At 34.8% G+C, this 26,344-nt stretch overlaps 1 protein-coding gene across 1 annotated transcript in view; it reads left to right on the forward strand.

Annotated features, from left to right (window-relative positions):
- Window positions 1-26,344, forward strand: part of ATRNL1 (attractin like 1) — an 836,623-nt gene that overhangs the window by 433,310 nt on the left and 376,969 nt on the right. The gene's annotated exons all lie outside the window — the stretch shown is intronic.

Genomic DNA, 26,344 nt, shown 5'->3' on the forward strand with positions numbered 1-26,344 from the left:
GAAGAAAAATCCCCATAGCATTTGGCTTTGAAAATATATAGAACATTCCACCCTAAAACAACAGAATATCATTCTTTTCGAGTATACATGGAACATTCTCCAGAATAGATCACACACTGGGTCACAAATCGGGGAGCAACTGATACCAAAAGATTGAGATTATCCCCTGCATATTCTCAGACCACAGTGCTTTGAAACTGGAACTCAACCACAGGAAAAAGTTTGGAAGGAATTCAGACACTTGGAAGCTAAAGACCACCTTGCTTAAGAATGTTTGGATCAACCAGGAAATCAAAGAAGAACTTAAACAATTCATGAAACCCAATGAGAATGAAGACACTTTGGTCCAAAACCTATGGGATACAGCAAAGGCAGTCCTAAGGGGGAAATATATAGCCATCCAAGCCTCCCTCAAAAAAATTGAAAAATCCAGAATACACCAGCTCTCTTTACACCTTAAAGAACTGGAAAATCAACAACAAATTAAGCCAACCCCACTGAAAGAAGGGAAATAATCAGGATTAGAGCAGAGATCAATGAGATGGAAACTAGAGATACAGTAGAACATATCAATGAAACTAGAAGCTGGTTTTTTGAAAGAATCAGTAAGATCGATAAACCATTGCCCAAACTAATCCAAAAGAAAAGAGAGGACCCACATCAATAAAATTATAAATGAAAAGGAAGAGATTATGACTAAGACCAAGGAAATAGAAACAATCATCAGAAATTATCAACACTTATATGGCAATAAGTTAAGCAACCTAGACGAAATGGATGCATCCCTGGAAACCTATAAACTTTCAAGACTGAATCAGGAAGAAACTGACAACTTGAGTAGACCTATGTCTAATAACGAGATTGAAGCAGTGCTCAAAAACCTCCCAAAAAACAAGAGCCCAGGACCTGACGGATTCCCTGGAGAATTCTACCAAACATTCAAAGAAGAAATAATACCTATTCTCCTGAAGCTGTTTCAAAAAGTAGAAAAAGAAGGAAAACTTCCAGACTCTTTTTATGAAGCCAATATTACCCTGATCCCCAAACCAGGCAAAGACCCCACCACAAAGGAGAATTTCAGACCAATATCCCTGATGAATATGGATGCTAAGATTCTCAACAAGGTCCTAGGTAATAGGATCCAACAGTATATTAAAAAGATTATCCACCATGACCAGGTGGGATTCATCTATGGAATGCAAGGGAGGTTCAACATTCACAAATCAGTCAATATGATAGAACAAATCAGTGAGAGAAGAGAGAAGAACCACATGGTTCTCTCAATTGATCCAGAAAAAGCATTTGACAAGATACAGCATCCGTTCCTCATTAAAATGATTCAAAGTATAGGGATAGAGGGAACATTCCTCAATTTCCTAAAATCTATCTGTGAAAAACCCACAGCAAATATCATTCTCAGTGGGGAAAAGCTGACAGCCTTCCCTCTGAGATTAGGAACATGACAAAGATGCCCACTCTCTCCAGTCCTGTTCAACATAGTACTAGAAGTCCTAGCAACAGCAGTCAGACAATAAAAAGAAATAAAAGGTATTCAAATTGGCAATGAAGAAGTCAAACTCTTTCTCTTCGCAGATGACATGATACTTAATATGGAAAACCCAAAGACTTCACCCTCAAACTACTAGAACTCATACAGCAATTCAGTAATGTGGCAGGATACAAAATCAATGTACAGAAATCAGTTGCTTTCTTACACACTTAACAATGAAAATATAGAAAGGGAAATTAGAGAATCGATTCTATTTACTATAGCACCAAGAACCATCAGATACCTGAGAACAAACCTAACTTAAGAAGTAAAGGATCTATACTGGAGGAACTACAGAACACTTATGAAAGAAATTGGAGAAGACACAAAAAGATGGAAGACCATTCCATGCTCGTGGATCGGAAGAATAAACATTGTTAAAATGTCTATACTGCTAGAGCAATCTACTTTCAATGCCATCCCAATCAAAATTCCACCAACATTTTTCAAAGAGCTGGAACAAACAATCCTAAAATTTGTATGGAACCAGAAGAGACCCCGCATTGCTAAGGAAATGTTGAAAAACAAAAACAAAACTGGTGGCATCACGTTACCCGATTTCAAGCTTTACTACAAAGCTGTGATCACCAAGACAGTGTGGTACTGGCACAAAAACAGACACATAGACCAGAGACCAGTGGATCAGAGTAGAGAGCCCAGATATGGACCCTCAACTCTATGGTCAAATAATCTTCAACAAAGCAGGAAAAAAATTATACAGTGGAGAAAATTCTCTTCAATAAAAGGTGCTGGGAAAATTGGACAGCTACATGTAGAAGAATGAAACTCGACCATTCTCTTACACCATACACAAAAATAAACTTGAAATGGATAAAAGACCTCAATATGGCTTTGAAAAAGGGGGTGAATCTCCTGGATTCTTACAACCAGCGTGACTTAAAGCCAGGAACTTTAAAAATCAGCAGACTCAGCTCTGGGAGAGCCCAGAGGGTAATAGGAAGTTGAGTCTTCACCCTTAAAGAGATAGCACAACAAACAGCCAGAAGTAGTAGTTTGGAAGGTACCAGGGACATACTTGAGGGAAAGTTAGTTATTAATCTCAGAATTCCCTGAGGGGCTTCTACAGGAACAAAGGAGCTGGCTGGCATCATTTCCCTCCCCTACCCCCCAGCATAATCATAAGTCCGTCTCTAGCAATCAGTGCTTTCAATACTTAATGCGTTTACACTGCACTTTGCCCCCTGCAGCCAGCTCTGCCTCAGTCACAGTGCTACGGGTACTCTCCCCCAGAAGACCAGCACAAATCTTCTCAATACTACGTCTCCTGACCTCTTGCAGAGGACACATGCACCTTGTTAAAACTACACTCCCTACATTTTGTGGAGCTGCTCCAGCAAGACAGTTTTCAGTCTCTGGGGCAGCTGTATGTCCCTTGTGGAAGAGGACCAATGCCACCTTGTTAAAAGTGTGTCCTCCACCCACTACTTTCAAGACATAGCTGACTTTCCTAGCACACAGAGCCAGACACATGATAGGCAAAATGAAGAGAGAAATATGAACCAAATGAAAGAACAGGACAATATCACAGCAAGAGACCTAAGTAAAATGGAGATAAGTAATATGCCTGATAGAGAATTTAAAGTAATGTTCATAAAGATACTCACTGGACTTGAGAAAAGAGTAGAGGACATCAGGAAGGCGCTTAACAGAAAAGAACCAATCAGACATGAAGAATACAATAATTAAAATTAAAAATACACTTGACAGAATAAATAGCAGACTAGAGGGAGCAGAGGAATGAATGAATAATGTGAAAGACAGAGTAATGGAAAGTAATCAAGCTGAGCAAGTGAGAGGAAAAAATATGCAAAATGAAAACGGACTTAAAGAACTCAGTGACTCCATCAAACTTCATAACATTTACATTATAGGAATCACAGAAGTAGAGAGGGAAAGAGGGCCAGAAAATTAATTTGAAGAAATAATACCTTAGAACTTCTCTAACCTGGAGAAAAAAACAGATATCCGGATCCAGGAGGTACAGATCCCCAACAAAATCAACCCAAGGAGGCCCATGCTAATACATAGTAATTAAAATGGCAAATATTAGTGACAAAGAAAAAAGCTTAAAAGGAGCAAGAGAAGACAGTTACATAGAACAGAGTCCCCATTAGGCTATCAGCTGATTTTTCAGCAGATACTTTGCAGGCTAGAGGGAAAGGCAATATATATTCAGAGTGCTGAAAGGGAAAAAGCTGCAGCCAAGAATACTATGTCTAGCAACGTTATCATTAATAGAAGGAGAGATAAAGAGTTTCCCAGACAAATAGAACATAAAGGATTTCATGACCACTAAACCACCCCTACAAGAAACATTAAATGGGACTCTTTGAGTGGAAAGGAAAGACCATAAGTGAGAGTATGAAAAAATGAAGAATGCAAAAGCAGTAAAAATAAGTAAGTCTGTGAAAATCAGTCAACAGACTGGCAAAGTAGAAGGATGTAAAATATGACACAATATATCTAAAACTTGGGGTGGGAGGAAAGGAATAAGGAAGGGATTTAATCAACTTTATATAGACTGCTACCTGAAGATGTTATGTACTAACCAAATGGTAATCACAAATCAAAAACCCAGTAATAGATATGCAAAAAATAAAAAGAAAGGAATGCAAGTATATCACAAAAGAAAGCCAGCAAACCATGAAAGAGAACAAGAGAAGAAAATATCAGAGAAAAACTACAAAAATAACCTTAAAACAAATAACAAAATGGTAATAAATATATATCTCTTAGTAATTACTTTGCATGTAAATAGACTAAATGCTGCAATCAAATGACATTTGGTGATAGAGTAGATAATAAAACAAGGCCCATCAATGTGTTGTCTATAAGAAGGAGACTCATTTTTTTAAATATATTTTTTAAAGATTTTATGTTTATTTGACAGAGAGAGATCACAAGTAGGCAGAGAAGCGGGCAGAGAGTAAGGAGGAATCAGGCTTCCTGCCGAGCAGGGAGCCCTTTGCAGGGCTCAATCCCAGGATCCTGGGATCATGACCTGAGCCGAAGGCAGAGGCTTTAACCCACTGAGCCACCCTGGCGCCCCGAAGGAGACTCATTTTAGACCTCAAAATGCCTGCAGATTGAATGAAAGGGGATGAAGACATATTTGTCATGCAAATGGATATCAAAAGAAAGCCAAGGTAGCAATACTTATATTGCACCAAGTAGACTTAATTTTTTAAAAGATTTCATTTGTGTATTTGAAAAGGAGAAAGAAAGAGAAAAGGCAGGGCGAGTGGCAGAGGGAGAGGGAGAAGCAGTCCTCCCACTGAGCAGGGAGCCCGACACGGGTCTCCATGCCAGGACCATGACACGAGGGGAAGCCAGATGCTTTATCGACTGAGCCACCCAGCTGCCCTGACAAAGTAGACTTTAAAACAAAGACTGTTGGTGCACCTGGGTGGCTCAGTTGGTTAAGCATCCGACTCTTGATTTCAGCTCAGGTCTTGATCTTAGGGTCATGAATTCAAGCCCCTCGTTGGACTCCACACTGAGCATGGACCCTACTTAAAAAGCAAAACAAAGACAAAACAAAGACTGTTATAAGAGACAAAGAAGGACTATATAATAATAAAGGTGACACTTCAACAAGAAGATATAACAAATCTAAATATTTATGAGCCCAACATTAGAGCACCCAAATATATATAAATTAATTAATAACAAACATAAAGGAACTAATTAATAGTGATGCAAAAATAGGAGACTTTAACACCCCTCTTATATCAATGGATCATCCAAAAGAGCATCCAAACAGGAAATCAACAAAGAAACAGTGGCTTTGAATGACACACTGGACCAGATGGACTTAACAGATATATTCAGAACATTTCATCTTTTTTTTTTTTTTAAAGATTTTGTTCATTTATTTGACAGAGAGAGAGCTCACAAGAGACAGAGATGCAGAGCAGGGAGAGTGGGGAAGCAGGCTCCCTGCCGAGCAGAGAGCCCGATGCGGGACTTGATCCCAGGACCCCGGGATCATGACCTGAGCCGAAGGCAGAGGCTTAACCCACTGAGCCACCCAGGCGCCCAGAACATTTCATCTTTAAACAGAATACACATTCTCTTTGAGTACAAATGGAACATTCTTCAGAATGGATCACATATTAGGGCACAAAACAAGTCTCAACAAATTCCAAAAGACCTAAATCATACCATACATTTATTCTGACCACACACTGTGAATCTAGAAATCAACCATAAGAAATAATTTGGAAAGAGCACAAATACATGGAGGTTAAATAGCGTGCTAAAAAATGAATATGTCAATAAGGGAAGAAATTTAAAAAAATACATGGCAATAAATGAAAATGAAAACACAATGGTCCAAAGTCTTTGGAATGCAGGAAAAGCAGTTCTTAAAGGGAAGTTTGTAGCACTATATGTCTACCTTAAGATGCAAGAAAAATATCAAGTAAACAACCTAAATGTATGTCTAAAAGAACTAGAAAAATAAGAACAGACAAAATCCCAAACGAGCGGAAGGAAGGAATAAGATTTGTTATCACAAAGATTACAGCAGAAATAAGTGATACAGAAACTATAACAAAGCAAAACAAACAGTAGAAGAGATCAATGAAACCAGGAGCTACTTTGAAAAAATAACAAAATGGATAAAACTTTAGCCAAATTCATCAAAAAAAAAGGAAGGTTTATAAACAAAATTGTAAGAGAGGAGAAATAACAACCATTACCACAGTAAAAAAATAAGTGTAAGAGAATATTATGAAAAATTATAGGGCAACAAGTTAGAAAACCTAGAAGAAAAGGATAAATTCCTAGAAACATGTAACTTCAGAAAATTGAATCAATATGAGACAGAATATTTGCACACACCAATTACCAAAAATAAAATAGAAGCAGTAAATTAAAAAAAACAACAAAACTCCCAAAGTCCAGGATCAGATAGCTTCCAAAGTGAATTCTACCAATCATTTAAAAAAAAGAGTCAATATTTATTCTTCTCAAACTTCTCCAAAAAATAGAAAACAAAGAAAAACTTCCAAATTTATTCTATGAGGTCAACATTACACGGACACCAAAACCAGACAAAAACACCACAGAAGGGGCATCTGGTTGGCTCAGTGGGTTAAAGCCTCTGCCTTTGGCTCAGGTCATGATCCCAGTGTCCTGGGATTGAGCCCTGCATTGGGCTCTCTGCTCAGCAGGGAGCCTGCTTCCCCCTCTCTCTCTGTCTGCCTCTCTGCTTACTTATGATCTCTGTCTTTCAAATAAATAAAATATTAAAAAAAAAAACAAAAAGAGAACTATAGGCCAGTATCTCTATTGAACATAGATGCAAAAATCTTCAACAAAATACTAATAAACCAAATCTAACAATACATTAAAAAGAAATCATTCACCATGATCAAGTGGGACTTATTCCTAGGATGCAAGGGGTGATTCAGTATTTGGAAATCAATCAAAATGATACAGCACATCAAAAAGATAAAGAATAAAATCCATATAATCATTTCAATAAATGTAGCAAAAGCATTTGACAAAGTCCTGTATCCATTCATGATAAAAATATAATAAAGACAATATATGAAAAATCCACAGCTAATATCATTCTCAATGGGGACATACTGAGAGCACTTCCCCTAAGGTCAGGAACAAGATAAGGATGTCCACTCTTACCACTTTTATCCAACATGGTACTGGAAGTCCTAGCCACAGAGATCAGATAACAAAAGGAAATAAAAAGCATCTAGATCACGAAAACCTTTCACTATTGCAGATGACATGATATTATATATAGAAAACCCTGAAGACAAACAAAAAACTACTAGAACTGACAAATTCAGTAAAGTCACAGCATACAAAATCATTGTGAACAAAATCTGTTGCATTTCTATACACTAATAATGATGCAGCAAAAAAGAAAATAAGAAAACAATCCCATTTACAGTTACACCAAAAAGAATAAAATGCCTGGGAATAAACTTAACCCAAGAAATTAAAGACCTATACTCTGAAAACTGTAACACATTGATGAGGGAAATTAGAGATGACACGAAGAAACAGAAAGACATTCCTTGCTCATGGATTGGAAGAAAAAATATTGTTAAAATGTCTATACTACGCAAAGCAGTCTACACATTTAATGCAATCCCTGTCAAACACCAACAGTATTTTTCACAGAACTAGAACAAGCAATCCTAAAATTCATATGGAACCATAAAAGACCCCAAATACTAAAGGCAATCTTGAAAGAGAAAAAAACAGAGGTATCATGATTCCAGAGTTCAAGTTATATAACAAAGCTGTAGTCATCAAAACAGTACAGTACTGGGGCACCTGGGTGGCTCAGTGGGTTAAAGCCTCTGCCTTCGGCTCGGGTCATGATCCCAGGGTCCTGGGCTCGAGCCCCGCATCGGGCTCTCTGCTCAGCGGGGAGCCTGCTTCCTCCTCTCTCTCTGCCTGCCTGCCTCTCTGCCTACTTGTGATCTCTATCTATCAAATAAATAAATAAAATCTTTAAAAAAAAAAACAGTACAGTACTAACACAAAAACAGACACATAGATCAAAGGAATAGAATAGAAAATCCAGAAGTAAACCCACAATTATATATTAATTAATCTTTGACAAAGCAGGAAAGAATATCAATGAGAAAAAGACAGTGTCTTCAATAAATGGTTCTGGGAAAGCTGGACAGCAACATTCAAAAGAATGAAACTGGACCACTTTATTACACTATACACAAAAATAAATCCAAAATGGATTAGAGATCTTAATGTGAGATCCAAAACCATAAAAATCCTAAAGAGAGCATAGGCAGTAATATGTCTAACGTGGGCCACAGCAACATTATTCTATATAAGTCTCCTGATGGAAAGGGAAATAAGAGCAAATAAATAAATAAACAAACAAATAAATACTATTGGGACTACATCGAAATAAAAAGCTTCTGCGTAATGAAAGAAACAATAAATAAAACTAAAAGGCAACCTACTGCATGGAAGAAGGCATTTGCAAATGACATATCTAATAAATGTTTCATCTCCAAAATATATAAAGATCTGATACAACTCAACACCCAAAAACGAAATAATCCAGTTATAAAATTAGCTGAAGTCATGAATAGACATATCTCTAAAGAAGACATACAGATAGATGGCCAGCAGGCACATGAAAAGATGCTCAACATCATTTTTCATCAGGGAAATGCAAATCAAAACCACAATAAGATACCACTTCACACTTGTCAGAATGGGTAAAAGTCAAAAACATAAGAGACAACAAGTGTTGGCAAGGATGTGGAGAAAAAGAAACCTTCGTGCACTGTTGGTGGGAATACAAACTTGTGCAGCCACTATGGAAAACAGTATGGAAGTTCCTCAAAAAGTTAAAAACAGAACCACCCTATGATCTACCAATTGCACTATGAACATTCATGCCCAAAATATAAAAATACTAATTCAAAGAAATACAGGCACCACTATGTTTATTGCAGCATTATTTAAATAGCCAAAGTGTGGAAGCAGCCTAATTGTCCATTGATAAATGAATATAAAGAAGATGTGGTATATCTATATGGTATATCTATATCTATATCTATATCTATATCTATATCTATATATGGTATATCTATATATATCTATATATCTCTATAGAGATATATATATCATCTATATCTATAGATATATATATATCTCTATAGAGATATATAGATATATATAGTATATATATCTATATATATCTATATATCTCTATAGAGATATATATCTATATATATCTATATATATCTCTATAGATATAGATGATATATATCTCTATAATATCTATCTATCTATCTATATCTATCTATATATATATAAAGAAACATTATTCAGCCACAATATCTATCTATCTATCTATCTATATATATAAAATGAAACATTATTCAGCCACAAAAAAAAGAAAGAAATCTTGCCATTTGCAATAACATGGATGGAGCTAGGGAGTATAATGCTAAATGAAATAAGCTGGTCAAAGACAAATACCATATGATTTCAGTCATATGGAATTTAAGAAAAAACAGATGAACAAGAGGAGAGAGAAAGAGAAACCAAGAAACTGACTCTTAATTATAGAGAACAAACTGATGGTTATCAGATTTGGAGATGGGTGGGGGGTGGGTGAAATAGGTGAAGGGGATTAAGAGTATAGTTATGAGGAGCACTGAATATGGTATAGAATTACTGAGTCAATATATTATACACATAAAACTAATATAACACTATATGTTATCTATACTGGAATTAAAGTAAAAAACTTTTTAAAAAAGTGGAAACTAGTCCTCCAGCACAGCAGTGGGGTAGGCTATTACTCAAACTTAGGAGCTGCACAAATGTCATTCTTATATCCTAATAGCAAAATTAAAGTCAAGGATTGTATAATATATTTAACAAACCGTGGTTAACCCCTGGGGACAAAAAAGAGATGAGTTCTGATCCAGTCTTATTTAAAAAAAGAAATTAGAGGGGCGCCTGGGTGGCTCAGTGGATTGAGCCGCTGCCTTCGGCTCGGGTCATGGTCTCGGGGTCTTGGGGTCGAGCCCCGTATCGGGTTCTCTGCTCCGCGGCGAGCCTGCTTCCTCCTCTCTCTCTGTCTGCCTCTCTGCCTACTTGTGATCTCTCTCTCTGTCAGATAAATAAATAAAATCTTTAAAAAAAAAAAAAGAAATTAGAACAAAATAAACATATATAGAGAAGTTTCACATCTAATTACAGCTTTGTCTATTCCTTTACTTCTCTACCCATAGAGCACTGTTTCTTATGTATCCTTTTATTTTTAATGCAAATATCAACAAATGCAATGATATCATCTTATTTACCACATTTCTTATACAAAATAATATATTTCCATACTTTTTCAGGCCTGAGATATCATGCAGTGTTATGGATAACATTTTTAATGTATCACCAAATAAGAAAAAAAGGCTGGCAATTAAAATGTGACATGGCATTAATTATACAGTACATCACAATGCCAGAAATATTAAGTTGAGAATAATTTCATATTTTAGAATAAAGAAATATGGTATGTATCCTCTGCTATCCATCACTCTTGCCATTTAAGAACATAACCTGAATATCTTTGCATTGCAGGCCTTCTTTATTACTTTTTTTACAGGTACATAATATTTCATAGCATGTTGTAGTCTGGTTTTATTTCACTCGTATAAATGGACACTTGGTATTTTTTCCTGTCTTTGAAGCTTTGTGCATAGGTCATTTTTTATGCATTGCAGGTAAAACTACAGTATACATTCCAAAAGAGATTACTGTTACTGGTAATTACATTTCTAATTTGTATGGCTTTTACCAGAAAGTACAGTTTTAGCTCTGTATTTTCCAGCCAACTGAATGAAGAATATGTTGTCATATTGGATTTTTTGCCAATTGAGAAGTGAGAAATGTATTTCAGAATGGTTCTAATCTGTACTTCTTGAATAAGGTCGAGAATATGTTCTCTTGTTTAAGGACCATTAGTTTTTCTTTTTCTGCAAACTGTTCATGTTCTTTGCCCATGTTTCTATTAGATTGTTCATTTCTTATTATTTCTAGAAATTCTTTGTAGTTTGCCTTTTCTCTCTGATATGGGCTAAAGTTTCTTTTCTCAGCTCGTTATTGATTCTTTACCTACTTTTAAAAAAATATGAAGATGTTATTCATATTTAATATCAAATTGTTCAACTTCTCTTTTTGACTTCCAGAATTTGAGTCATAGATTATAAAGGAGTTTTCCATGTTTTCTTCTAGAAATGCCATGGCTTTTTTTTTTTTTTTTTAACATTTTGTTTATACTTGTACTTTGGTACCCTCCCCACCATGACCCATATATTCACACCCTTGTGTAAGCCCTTTCTATACTGACTCTAGACTGGGGCTATCTGACTGCTTTGACTAATCAGTTTTGTTTGGAGAGGTGCTTTGTCAGTTTGATACCTAGTCCTTAATGAATGGGAAGTTCTTTTATCTTGGAAGCTTACCAATTAAATACTCCTTCGTGCCCAACCACCATGTAAGAAGGCTGCCCCATCTGAGAGGCCCATTTCAAAGAGAATCAGCTCCAGCAGAGAGTAGCCTCAACTGAGGTCCCAGTCGGGTCTCCAGAAGAGAAAGGTTATCCAGGTGCTGGACCTTTCATCCCACCCGGGTTCTCAGTTGAGCCTCTAGTTGACTGCAGTCATCCCAGCAAAACAACTGAAACCAGGCAGGCAGAACTTTCCACTTAACATACAGAATTGTGAGAGATAATGCATTGTTGCTTTAGGCCAATAAATTGTTTCACCTCAAATCTTAGTGGCTTAACATAACAAAAATCATCATTGCTTATAATTTAGGCAGGGCTCAGGAGAGAAGGAGAAATGGCAGGGACTTAGCACATCTCTCTCCCACATGGCATCAAGGGAGGCAGTTACAAGTTGTGCTGGAGAATCTTCTTGAAATAAGTCTTAATGACAGACTGGCCCTTGGTTAAGGGCTCAATGCGGGCTATTGGCTATGGGCTTCAGTTTTCTTCCAGATGAGCCAGGTAGCTGAGTTTTGAGAGGGAGGAAGTGGCAGCTGCAGTTTCTCTGGAAGTCTAAGCCCATTACTTCCATGTAATGCTATCACCTCCACTGTATTATGTCATAGGAGCATCTCAGATTCAAGGGTATTAAGAAATAGATTGTCCCACCTCTTTATGGGAGAAGTGATACAGAATTTTTGAACATCTTTAATTTATCACATATTTAAATATTTGATACAACTTAATCTTTTCCCTGATAGCTATCAGGTTATTCCATCACCATTTATTGACAAATTCTTCTTTCTTTCAGTATTTTGAGATGTTCTCATTAACACATTCTAAATTCTTATAATTTCTGTGTTGCTTTCATAGGTCTCTCTGTTCATGCGCCACTAATAAATATTATATGTTATAAAATATTTTCTCTCTGGTACATTGGCTACCACTCATTCTTTTGTTTTCATAATTTTATTGGGTATTCTTAGAAACTTATTTTTATAATTAAATTTTGTAATTGGCTTGTCATATTCTGGAGGAAAAAGAGACTATTGGTGTAAATACTGAGATTAAATTAAAATTATAATTTAATTTAGGTAGAACTGTTACCTTTGAGATTTTCAGTCTTCCTAAACAAGAGTATAATATGTCTTACCTTCTACTTTTGTGTCTTTAAGTAGTATTTTAAAGATTTTTTCAAATAGGTTTTGTATATCTTCCTTTAAGTTTATAGACACATGTATATAAGACATGCACACATAGAAAGATTTACTTATATTTACTAATTGAACATGCTGTATGCTGTACTGAATTCCCTTATTGCTTGTAATAATATTTCAGTTCATACTTAAGGGTTTTTATGTGATATATAGTCACATTAACTAGTTTATTTCCTCTTTCTAATATTTATACTTCAGATTTATTTCTTTTGTCTAATTATACTGGCTAATATATCCAACACAGTGTACTAATGGTAGAGGTGATGGTGGACATCCTTGTCTTATATCTAACTTTGGTGGAAATGTCTTCAGTGATTTCCCATTAAGTAAAATGCTTTGGGGCTTTTGGCTCAATTGATTAATTTATCTATCCACGAAATCATATTAAATAATATTTTCATTGTAATGAGTGTTTTTTTTTTTTGTAATGAGTGTTTTTACTAAGAATTTATGTTGAATTTGTATCAAATACCTTTTTATTATCTGTGAAAATACATTATTTTCTTCTTAAATCAAGCAATATGTTATATAGTAATAACATATTTTCTAATATTTAACCATTCCTATAATCTTGTAATAAATACTCGTGATCATGATCAATTATTATTTAAATGTGTTGCTGGAATCTGTTTGCTTATTTCATTTAGAAATTTGCATCAATATCTAAAGTGATATTGCTCTATAGTGTTCTTTTTGTGTGTGTAATCTTTTTTAGTCTTTAGTATTTATATGCTACTCAATTCACAAGTAAGATTTGGAAGTATTCCTTCTAGTTCTCTGCCCTTAAACCATCTAAATATCATTGGAATTTCTGTTACTTAATGGTTTGGTAGGATTCTTTGTGAAAATGATTGGATTGTGCTTTTGGAGGGGCTAACTGACTATTTCTTAACTACATCAGTATAGACTTTTTTATCTGTGAGAATTATCTATATTATCTATATTATTAAAATGATTTGGGGTGCTTAAGTGGCTCAGAGGGTTAAAGCCTCTGCCTTCGGCTCGGGTCATGATCCTGGGGTCCTGGGGTCCTGGGATCGAGCCCGGTGTTGGCCTCTCTGCTCGGCTGGGAGACTGCTTCCTCCCCTCTCTCCGCCTGCCTCTCTGCCTGCTTGTGATCTCTGTCTGTCAAATAAATAAAATCTTAAAAATGATTTGCATAAGATGATAAATACATATAAACTCAAAAAGAATTTATTCTTTTACCAAAGTGAAGTTAAGCTAGAGCTAAATAACAGGAATATAAATAGGAATTTCTATATATTTAGAAACTAAGGAGTCTGTTCTATGTAACCCATGAGTCCTAGATAACATTATAATAGAAATTAGAGAATATTTTGGATGAAATGATAAATCAACTGCAAATATTAAAATTTTGTGACAGGCAGCAACAGAATGCTTACCAAGAAAGTGGTAGTTTTTTTTTTTAAGATTTTATTTATTTATTTGATGAGAGAGATCACAAGTAGGCAAAGAGGCAGGCAGAGAGAGAGTGAGAGGGAAGCAGGCTCCCTGCTGAGCAGAGAGCCCAATGCGGGACTCGATCCCAGGATCCTGGAATCATGACCTGAGCCAAAGGCAGCGCCTTAACCCGCTGAGCAACCCAGGCGCCCCGAAAGTGGTAGTTTTAAATGCTTATATCAGAATAGATAAAAGGCTGAAATCAGTGATATAAGAATCCATATCAAAAGTTAGGAAGAGAGGGGCGCCTGGGTGGCTCAGTGGGTTAAAGCCTCTGCCTTCCGCTCAGGTCATGATCCGGGGGTCCTGGGATCTAGCCCCACATCGGGCTCTCTGCTCGGCGGGGAGCCTGCTTCCTCCTCTCTCTCGGCCTGCCTCTCTGCCTACTTGTGATCTCCCTCTATCAAATAAATAAATAAAATCTTAAAAAAAAAAGGAAAAGAAAAAATTAAATCCAAGTAAAATGGATGGAATGAAATAAAATAATGGATGGAATGGAATAATAATAAAGGCAAAAGCAGGAATTAATGAGATAGAAAATGAAATATAATAAGATCAATGAGTCCCTAAGTTGATTGTTTGAAAAAAATTAATCAAATTGATAAACCCCAAGGAAGACTAATCTTGGAGTCTTCAGGGTCTTTAGACATATTCTCTCCACCAGAAATGTTGGCCTTACTCTGTTTTTTTTTTTTCTTTATTCATCTCTCAGTGCTTACTCATTTTTTCAGATCATAGTTCAAATGTTACTTTCTTAATGAAGATTTACCTCACCCTCCCAGATGAATTTAGTGTCTTATTGAATTTGTTCATTTAGTAAATTTGTGTTTCCTTTTAAGTAAGCTGGGAAGTCATTAGATTTTATGCAGGAATTACACTAGATGATTTATACTTTTAAAAGATTGCTCTGTACTCCCTAAAGTGATCTATAGATTAAACACAATCCATAGCACTATCCCAGCTGAATTATACAAAAAATTGGCAATCTGATCTTAAAATTCACGTGAAAATGCAAAGGACCCCAAAGAGCCAAAGTAGTCTTGAAAAGAACAAGTTTGAGGACATACACTGGCTGATTTCAACATTTACTGCTAAACTACAGTAATCAAACTAGTGTGGTAGTGTCATAATGATATAGACCTATATAGATCAGAGAAATAAAACTAAAAATTGAGAAATAAACTCTTACATTTATGGTCAATTTGTTTTTGACAAAAGTGCCAAGACAATTCAGTTGTGGAAATGTCTTTTCAACAAGTTGGGCTGGGAAAGCTGGACATCTAGATGTAAGAACATAAATTTGGGTCCATACAATACAAAAATCTAAAAATGCATCTTATATATTAATGTAAGGGCTAAAACTATAAAACTCTTTGAAGAAAACATAAGAATGTATCTTAATTACCTTGGGTTAGGCAATGATTTTTTAGATATATCACCGAAAGCTCAAGCAATAAAAGAAAAAATAAGTTGGACTCCATCAGAATGAAAAAATTTGCACTTCAAAAGACACAATCAAGAAACTGAAAAGGCAACCCACAGAATGAAAGAAAATTTTGTAAATCACTTATTTCATAAGAATCTGGTGTCCAGAATATATAAAGAACCTTTGAAACTTAATAATAAGACAAATAACTCAATTTAGAAGTGGGCAAATTATTTGACTATACACTTCTTCTAAGAACACATGTGAATGATCATTGAGCACTTTAAAAGATGCTCAACATCAATGTCACTAGGGAAGTGCAAGTCAAAAACCACAATGAGACTGGGAGCAGGGCATGGAACTTATTGCTGAATGGGTATCGGGCCTCTGTTGGGGTGTTGAGACATACTGTAAATAGTGATAAATGTCATAAACATTCTGAATATAATTAATACCATTGAATTGTATGCTTAAAATAGTTAAGATGACAAGTTTTGGTGCATATATATCTTTTCACAATGAAAAAATAATAAACATACATACAATGAGATACCATTTCATATGCATTGGGATGGTACAATAAAAAAGACAATTAGAAGTGTTGATAAGAATGTGGAGAAAGTGAAGGTCTCATGCATTGCTGAAGGGAGTTTAAAGTTGGTAGAGCTATTTTGGAAAATATTTTGTCAGTTTCTCAAAATATTAATCATAGAGTCACTACATGACCCTGCAATTCCATTTCTAGGTATTTGCCCAAGGGAAATGAAAAAGATTGTCCACACAAGAATGTGTGTGTAGTGTTTATAGTAGCATTATTCAAAATAGCCAAAAAGTGGAAATGATCCAATTATCCATCTACGGTTAAGGAATAAACAAAATCTAAAGGAATGAAGGCAGACACAAAGTACCAATATTGTATGATTATGTTTATGTGAAATGTGCAGAAAAGTTAAGTATATAGAGACTACCTGAGACTGGATGTGGGAATGAAGACTGACAGCAAATAGGCAAGAAGATTGCTTTCGGCATGATGGATATGTTCATTAGATGATGTGATGATGGTTGAACAACTTTTTAGATATACTACAATTCACTGGATTCTACATTATGGTGAATTTTATGGTCTGCATATTCTATTGCAATAAAATTGTTAAAATAAAAGAAAACTAGATAGCTCTGGCTGCTGTGTGGATAGTGGAAGTAGGGAGACAACTTAGAGGTTAGGGTAGTCCACAAAGAGAAGATAGTGATTTGAACGGTTTTTGTCTTCAATACCTGCGTATATAGTGGCACAACCTGAGATGATAAGAACTAGGACAAGTTAGGCAGCAATCAAGAGCACTAATTGGTCTTGTTAAGTTTAAGATACTTATTAGATGTTCAAGGGGACAGGTCACTTAGGCAGCTGGACGTAAAATCAGTTGGATGTCCAAGTCTGGATTTCCTGAGAGGTCTAGATTGAATATATAAGTTTGCAAAAACTGTTGCCATAAGAACGATACTTAAGACCTAAGACTGGATGAATGTTAAATGTTGCTTGCCAGAAATAGTTTAAGGGTAGAGGTCACAATGTCTTCGGGGACCTCAGAATTCAGTGAGTAAGTATACTTAAAGAAGTGGGTATATGCAAACTGTGCTAAATTTCACCACTAGGTGGAGGATAGGTAGTTAGAAGTAGGCCTGATCAAATAAGAACCATTTGAGCTATCAAAGAGTACACATTTATTTAATGGAGAAATTGGTTAGGATGTTATTCATTGTCAATATGGGTGGAGAAGACACCATGGGAAAATACTGGAAGATATGAAGGTACCCATTGTTTTCAAAATACTGAATAATCCAGTGTGAATGTGTAAGTTAAAAGATGAAGAAAAAAAAAAAAGCTCTATTTGTGTCTGATTATAGGAGAAGTTATGACAAGCAAGGAAAGAAAATGGAAATGGTAATTGGATAAATCATATAAAAGAGAATATTCTTTGAAAATGGTTATCTCAATTATTCCTTACAAAATCATAATGCCATCTCTCCTACTTTTGATAAGAAGCTATAGCCTCCATATATGTATATAACATCCGTATATACATAAAGTATGAGTATACCATGCTTTTACATTTTTCTAAAAAAAAGCTTATAGTTTCCAATATTATTCCATTAAAATAGTTTTTCAAATTTACATTGCCTGTTTTTATGAACTAACATCAAGAGACTGTATTCAGTATATCATTAACTATTAAGAATATTTCAGTACAAATCTACCTTCTCAATCTTTTATATTTTTTCTGCAACATATTTTGAACATTTAGCTGAAACTCCTTGTAAATGCATTATATCATTTTCTTCTATTTTAATTACACTTAAATTCTATGTTCTTTGGGCACCAAATGTTTTTTAGTTGATTTTTTTATGAAGATTTTCAGTAGCCCCAGAAACTCTCTGACCTATATGCACATCAAAGCCAGCTGAAGTTTCTCAACCCTGATCTTCACAAATAATTTTTCTACTCATAGCAGGATGCTAAAACAAAAATTTCCATCTCTCTTTTCCTTGCGTATTCATTTTGGACATAGCCTATTTTCTTTGTAAATACTTAGAAGCATCTCTTAACTAAATAAAATTACTAAGTAAGCAGATGTAAATCATTTTGAAATGGCTATAACTTGTGGAAACTTAAGGTAATATTTCAAAACCGTATACAGCACTATAGGTCTGATGCTTAACTTTAAAGATATTAATATAGTGTAACTGATAGATACCATGTAAAAATAGAGTTATAGTAAATATTGATGCTTTTTTCTTGAACCTGTGAAATTCATCGTTTTAATGGAAAAAATGCTTAAATACTCTATCTCAAGAATTTATAAGTTATACTATTTTAAAACATTATATTTTGGAGATTTAGGCAGAGTGTATAATATATATTCATTTTTTTCCACTTAATGTTGAGTTTTAGAAAATGTATGTTGTTAATGGGCCATGCACTTTCAAGTCATTTTGTTTACCAAGCTAGAACTGAGATCTGAGTGATTACCTATGTCGTAAAACCTTTAAAACCAGAATGCATTGCATTAAAGAATGCTCATGTTCTTTTGCAGTGAAGTATAGTGTAAGAATTTTGCCCTAAGTAGGATTAAATTCAGATGCAAACTCTGTGTACATTGTTGCATTTATTATTATAAATAATAATCTGAATGTTTAATGTTGACATTTGGAATGTTTTCCAACATGCTTCATAATGTGTTTTACTCTTTTCATTGTTAATCACGTAGCCATTTTCAGTTCCTCTTAGTGTTTTTCAAGTGTTAGAAACCTTTTTACTTTTTTGCATGTTAATGAAATCTCATTGCCATAACTATATTTTTATAAACATCCTAGATGTAGAATTCAGGTAGACTTAAAACAACTGTAAGTGATTTCCTTACATGTCTAGTACTTATCATGTATGGGATTTTTGCAGATGATTAGACCACTAATATTTAGTGCTAAGGAGTTATGACTCTCATTCCAGCTGATAGTACAGTGAACAGTAGTGGTCATGGGAAATGATAAACAAAATAATAAAAAAATGCATATCTCTATGAGTTGTAATAGTGGATACTGGGAAAAAATGAATAATTTAAGATAAAATTAGGCCATGACTATAATATAAAAATAAAATATATTTTAAAATTATCAACCTGCTTATGATCTATAAGGCATAAGCCAAAACCTTCTAATAATGTCAAGGAATTATGTGCAATGATTATTAGTTGTATGAAGCTGGAGGAGTATTTAAATAATCTATTTAAAATCAGTTACTCTTTTAGCAATAATCTTTGACAGTCCTTACCATCTTTCAGAAGGGCTACCTTGACCAGTATGGAGATTATCATATTTATTCACAGTCTTTTATCATTATACCCTTGCTTTGTCATTGGATTCTCATTTGCTTAATGAAGAAAACACTTTGAATTGTCATAGGGACAATATTTCAGTATTTGGTCCTTTGACAGTAATTGTATAAGAGCTCCAGACATCACACAGCTGGTCTTAAATTCTTATTTTATAAAGAGTGCTTTCAAATGCTTTCAGAAAGACAAATGAAGTTTCCTTCTCCCTTATTATTTGGGTATTTAGGATAAGATATTTCCTGGACCCAGTTAATCTATACACACTTGTGGCTATCTTTTTGACAATATCTTTTGACAAAGATTTAACAGTTCTCATTAATTTTGATTTTAACTTTGAGCGACATTGTTTTAAATTTAATTTGCTTATGTAACACATAATTTCTGCTCCCCCTCAAAGTCTTTTGAATCAAAAGTATCAGAGGGGCTATTGATGAGAGATGAGCCTGTTAACCTTCCAGTAGCAAGGTCAAGAGTCCACGGTCAGTAGTAGTCTTCGCCGACACTCCATTTGGCAACAGGCCATCTCCTTTGCTGCTTTTATCATTTTCTGTGTGAAGCTAGATTATAGCTGACACGGCTCAGTGTTGGTTCTCAGTAAAATTGCCCTAATGTAGCAGCTTACTCTGTGCTGTGAAAGTCCCAGTGTAGAATATACTGTAGCAAAATAAATGAATTCATTGTTGTGCTAGTTAAATTGAAAGTATTGACTCTAGCAGCCCGGAGAATAAATCTGAATTGTAAAGAGTCTGATTGTTAAATGAAACAATCATTTATTGCCATAGGCCACAAAAATTAAAAAGGTCTAAGTGCTTCTTTTAGACAGAGATGCAGAGACTAATTTTGCATGAATGCATATCCTAACAAGATTAGGAGGCTTATGCTGGCACATGAATTGTGCTTTTGTTCATTGCGTGCAACACGCTTGCATCTTCAGTTTCACCCTGTTTTTATCATGATCTTAAGTTCTTTGCTTTAGCTTGCTTTCTTTGTGTGTTTTAACCTTTAGTTGTTTCATTATTGTTTCCTTCGGTAGAGATTTAGTATTTTCTTTGTGCTTTCCATTATTTATGTTACAAATTCATTGCTTATCTAGTCATTAAGCAAATATAAAAAGAGAAAGGGGCAGCAGATTGGGGAAGGAGAAAAGGAATATTTGTAAACAATAAAAAAGTCGACTGCAGTACATTTCCTACACATACAAACTTCCCTTCTTTTTATATATGAAATTCACTCACTGCCTAGCTACCTCCTCCAGGAAGAAACTCAAAAGTCCCATCTAACTGTTCAATAACTTTGAAATAAAAATGCAAGTTATCTAGCTCCCTCTCCTTCCACATTCAATATTCAGTAGTGAGATGGGACAGGAGAACCGTGGTAAGCACCTCCACTGGAAAGGGTAGAAGGCACACAGCAGTCCCTGACCACAGCATTTCTAAACTGTCACTGGTCAAGCGTTTTACCATCCCACTCCCTATGACTAGGATATCTTTGCTTAGGTTTTCTGGGAGCAGTTCCCAGAAACTGCTTCTGGCTCTGACCTGTGGGAAATCCTTCCGTTTTTTTTATTTTGCTTGGTCATATCTAAGGAGAGTATGCAGAATCTATCTTCTTGAGAGTCTGAGTGTTGAATCAGAGACTATGAGGGATTTGAAGTTACTATACTTGCACAAATATACATACACACATGTATGTGCATGTTTATGATGTATATGCTACACACACACACACACACACACACACACACTGATTTGGAGATAGATTGTTCACACAGCAACTATATCATGTTCCTATGCCTTATTTTTCCAGAGGGTGACACAGTAAAAATCAGGTGTGTTCTGCATTTGAGTAGGGTTTGTACCACAAGAGAAATTATGAATCTTGGAGCTTCTATAGAACTGGCAAATACGACCTTCCCCTCCAGATATGGAAAAGAGCCCTTTGTTCTGGATTGTAAATGAAGATCTCTGAGGGAGATAATCCTAAATCTTAGAGGTCTCTGTCTTTAAATGATAACATTTGTTTAGTGTTCAGTCAACCTTTAACCAAGGTTGCCTGTAATATTTTTTTTCTGAAAACCTTGATTGTGCAGAAACATGAAAATATTTAAAAAGTACTATCTCCTGATATTGAGAAGTTTTTTCAACTTGTCTCCCTCCTGGAAGGTTGGGATTCCAAAGACGGTCCTCTACTACTCTTTCTACTCGTTTTCTACTACTTTCTTTAAATATAATTCATACACTATATATTTCACCCATTTAAGTGTGCAGTTCAGTGGTGTTTATATACTCACAAAATTGTGCAACCATCACTGTAATTCTAGCACATTTTTATCACCCGCCCCAAACCCCATATTCGTTAGCAGTCACTCTCCATTTTTCTCACTCCCTTCTCACACCATGGTCTAGGCCATCACCTCTACTATCTGTCTCTATGGGTTTACCCATTCTAGACATTTCATGTCAGTGAAATCATACCATATGTGGTCCTTGTGATGGGTGTCTTTCACTTGTCATAATCTTTTCAGCATTCATCCATCTTGTGGCATGTATCACTCCTTCATTCCTATTTATTGTTGAGTCTTATGGTCTTTTCATTTCTCCAGCAGTCATAGTCTCTTTTCATCCAGACTGGTGGTACTTGTGATAGCACAAAGTCCTCAAAAACAGTTGTTTTCATTGTTACTACAGCCTGCGTATTTGATTACAGTCATGGGCCTACTCGCAATTCTTTATAGGCAATACCAGTGTCTATCTCTCTGTCTATATATATTTTTAAAGTTATTTATGAGAGAGAGACACACACACAGAGAGAATGAGCACAGAGGAACGGGAGAAGCAGACCCCTGCTAAGCAGGGAGCCTGGTACAGGCTTGACCCAGGGACCAATCAACTGAGCCACCCAGGTGTCCCTCTCTCTATCTTTCTATGTATCTAATTACAGGTATTTCTTTGAGATTATCAATCTTTTTTGGTATGTTTTTTATCTATCTTACCTTAGACATTTTGCCCAAATGAGGACTAACATTTACTGAGAACTAACTTATCCAACCAGAGATGAGTAAAAGGTATGACATGTCACTGAATTTCTAACCTCTCTATTCTTTCTTTCATCTCTTCCTGAAAACAAGACAGTTTTTTCCTGAGCTCAATTTTATATTATATTAACTTCTCATTTTTAGCAATAATAACTAGTTCACATTAATAATATTGTCCTTTGAAAATTGGTTGCCTATCACCACACATTGATTTTATGTGAAACAGTTTTTTATCGTTAAAAGATTACAGATTCACCAACTGTTTTCCTGCTGCATAACAAGGATGTCTGTGTCAAGCCTCCAGCAATAACCTCTTACCTACCTCCTACCCTTTCAGTTAGTGCCACATATTTTAATTTGATTTAACAGTACCCACTTCTACATACCACTTTTTTTTATATCATCTTTTTATTAATAGTAACAACTCAGGGACACCAAGCCAAACCATGCAATTGATTTAAAGCTCTGTCAGGACATTGCATTTATCATGGCACTACACATTTCATTGACTAAAGCAAACAACATGATCGAGCCTGGAAGATTACTTCCAGGGCACATGAGGGGAGGAGTGGGTGACAAGATGAGTATTTATGATCAATAATTCTGTTTTCCATAGAAAGAGAGAAAGCATGATCCTTTTTCCTTTGTGTCAATTAGCAACTTTCAGTTACTAAGAAAATGAATTAAATGGTCAGTGTCTATCAACTGATGAGTGGATAAAGGATATGTGGTATGTATACACAATGGGATATTACTGAGCCATAAAAAAGGATGAAATCTTTCCATTTGCAATGACATGGATGCAGCTAGAGAGTATTGCACTGGATGAAATAAGTCAGAGAAAGACAGATACCATATGATTTCACTTCTATGTGGAAATTAGGAAACAAAACAAGCGGGGGGGGTGTGGGGAAGAGAGAGGCAAACCAAGAAATAGAACAGACTCCTAACTATAGAGAACAAACTGATGGTTACCAGAGGGGAGGTGGTGGGGCGATGAGTTAAATAGGTATGGGGTTAAGGAGTAGACTTAGTGTGATGAGTACCAGGTGGTGTATCTAAATAGCTTTTTTACTGTTTCAGAATATTCTGTGTGGTTATTTGTTATCAGATATGGTTTGTGATTATCAAATGTGCTACATTTGATAGTCTTATAAGAAAAATAGTCTTATAAGACTTATAAGATTTTCTTATAGAAAATAAGAAAATTTTCTTATAAGAAAAATAATTCCTTTTCTATCATTGGATTAAAGGTTTATTTCAAATATGGGCTGATATATTATTAAACACTGAAAATGACTAGATTATTGGGAATCTGAAAAATCAATATTGAAACTTTGGCTTCTAAACACAAAATGATTTCATTTTACAAAATACTTTATCTGAATCCCATAGAAACATTAGCTCCTATGCCGTTTTTGAAATTAATTGTTTCTTTAGTAAGATTTTATTTTTTAACTAATCTTTACACCCAGTGTGGGACTTGAACTCACAACCCTGATATCAATAGTTGCATGCTTTCCTGAGTGAGTCAGCCAGGCAACAGATGCCCTCATTCATTCATTCATTCATTCATTTGTTCATTCCTGTTAGTTAACATACAATGTAACAGTTTCAGGTGTACAGTATACTGATTCAACACTTCCATTCAACACCTTGTATTCCTCACTATAAGTGTATTCCTTAATGCCCATCACCTATTTAACCCATCCATATTCCATTTTAGATATTATAAGTAGTTGGATGTGTGCCAGCCCATAATTTCTTTGAGGAAATAGTTTGGTTTGGGGACACAAAATCGATCTGAATTTTGTTTTTATTATAGAAGGCTTCTCATAAAATCAAGTGATTCTAAACTTGATTTCAACAGATTGCTAACATTTATTTTAGTCTCATATCTGTATGCACTAAGATAATAAACCATGCATCAATTTTCTATTTTTGAAAGTTTTTCCTTTTCATTAAAAAGTGATATATTGTTCAAGTAAAATTTGAAAGTAACACAAAACAAATCATAATAAACACATCATCTTACCACAATCTAATATGTTGTTAGGATCATTGTATATATGGAAATTTATATTCTTTTTAAAATCAACATCATATAATAAACATTACCAATACGTCTGTATTTTAATGATAATTTTCCCAATTATATCTAAAATTTACATGGAAACAAAATTTGTGTTGGCACTTTTTAAAATTATTCTGAGGTCATTGTTAAATGGGTAATTTTGTCCTACAAAAGAAATCTTTTGTGGGTACCTGTGTGGCACATCAGTTAAACATCTGACTCTGGGTTTCAGCTCAGGTTATGATCTCAGGGTTGGGAGACCCCCATGATGGGTTCCTTGCTCAACGTGGAGTCTGCTTGAGATTGTCTCACCCTTTCCCTCTATCCATCCCACTCATGCTGTCTCTCTCAAATAAATGAATCTTAAAAAAAAAAAAATTTTGCTCATACTTATTATTTTATCTTGCTTTATAGTGAAGATTTAATTGATTGTCTTACCTATTCTTCATGTAGTATGTGATTATTTTGTTTAAAAAATATGTATACTTTCCATGTTGCTGCAAATGGCAAGATTCATTCTTCTTTAGGGCTGAATAATATCCCATAGTAAAAATATAACATATATTCCTTATACATTTATGAATTGTTGGATCTTTAGGTTACTTCCTTTTCTTGGCTACTATAAATAATGCTGCAGTAAACATAAAGGTGCATAGATCTTTTCAAGATAGTGGGGTTTTTTCCCCCCTTTGGAAAAACTTCTTTGCAGGTTCTTTGCCCATTTTTTAATTGGATTGTTGGTGTTAAGTTGGTTCTTTAAATATTTTAAATATTGACCCCTTACCAGATATATTATTTGCATATGTCTTCTCCCATTCACTCCCATTCACTCTCTTAGGTCTTACATGGATGGACCTGGAGGGTATTATGCTAAGTGAAATAAGTCAGAGAGAAAAAGACAAATGCTGTGTGATTTCACATATACAGGGAATCTGAAACAAAACAAAATAAGCAAATCGAAATCCCAGACTCTCAAATATATTGAACAGACTGGTGGTTGCTGGAAAGGAAGGTGAGTGGGGGAGGGAATAGGGTAAAGTACATGAAGAAGATTAAGAGGTACAAACTTCCAGTTATAAATAAGTCATGGAGATGAAAGCTATAGCATAAGGAATATAGTCAATAATATTATAACATTGTATGGTGACAGATGGTGACTACCCTTAATTGTGGTTAACACTAAGTAAGGTATGGAACTGTTGAATCAATATGTTATACACCTGAAACTAATATAACATTGTATGTCAATTATATTTCAATAATGATCTAAAAAAAAGTTAGCAGCCAAATATCACACATAAAATATGAAGTTCTTATAAAGTATCTATAAATAGTTCAAATCAAGGGAATTAATTGCCCTGCTTTTGCATAAAATAAAGTACATTTGACTGCTAAAATATCTATATAGAGTATATATTAATAATAGATTAAATTATATATAATTTATATATAATTAAACTCTTATAAGTAGACTATATATAAATATATAGTTATAGAATAAATTTATTTATAAATAAACCACATATGAAACTCTTATAATTAAATTATATATTAATCTACTTAAATGACCCAGGAGAGATGAGTTTTCATACCTTGCTATGAAATAAACTCTATAAAACGTATAATTTAGTCAATAAGATTCCAGATATCTTTGTTTTTAATCTAT

This window comes from Meles meles, chromosome 13, assembly GCF_922984935.1.
Source record: "Meles meles chromosome 13, mMelMel3.1 paternal haplotype, whole genome shotgun sequence".
In the NCBI taxonomy this organism is placed as follows: domain Eukaryota; kingdom Metazoa; phylum Chordata; class Mammalia; order Carnivora; family Mustelidae; genus Meles; species Meles meles.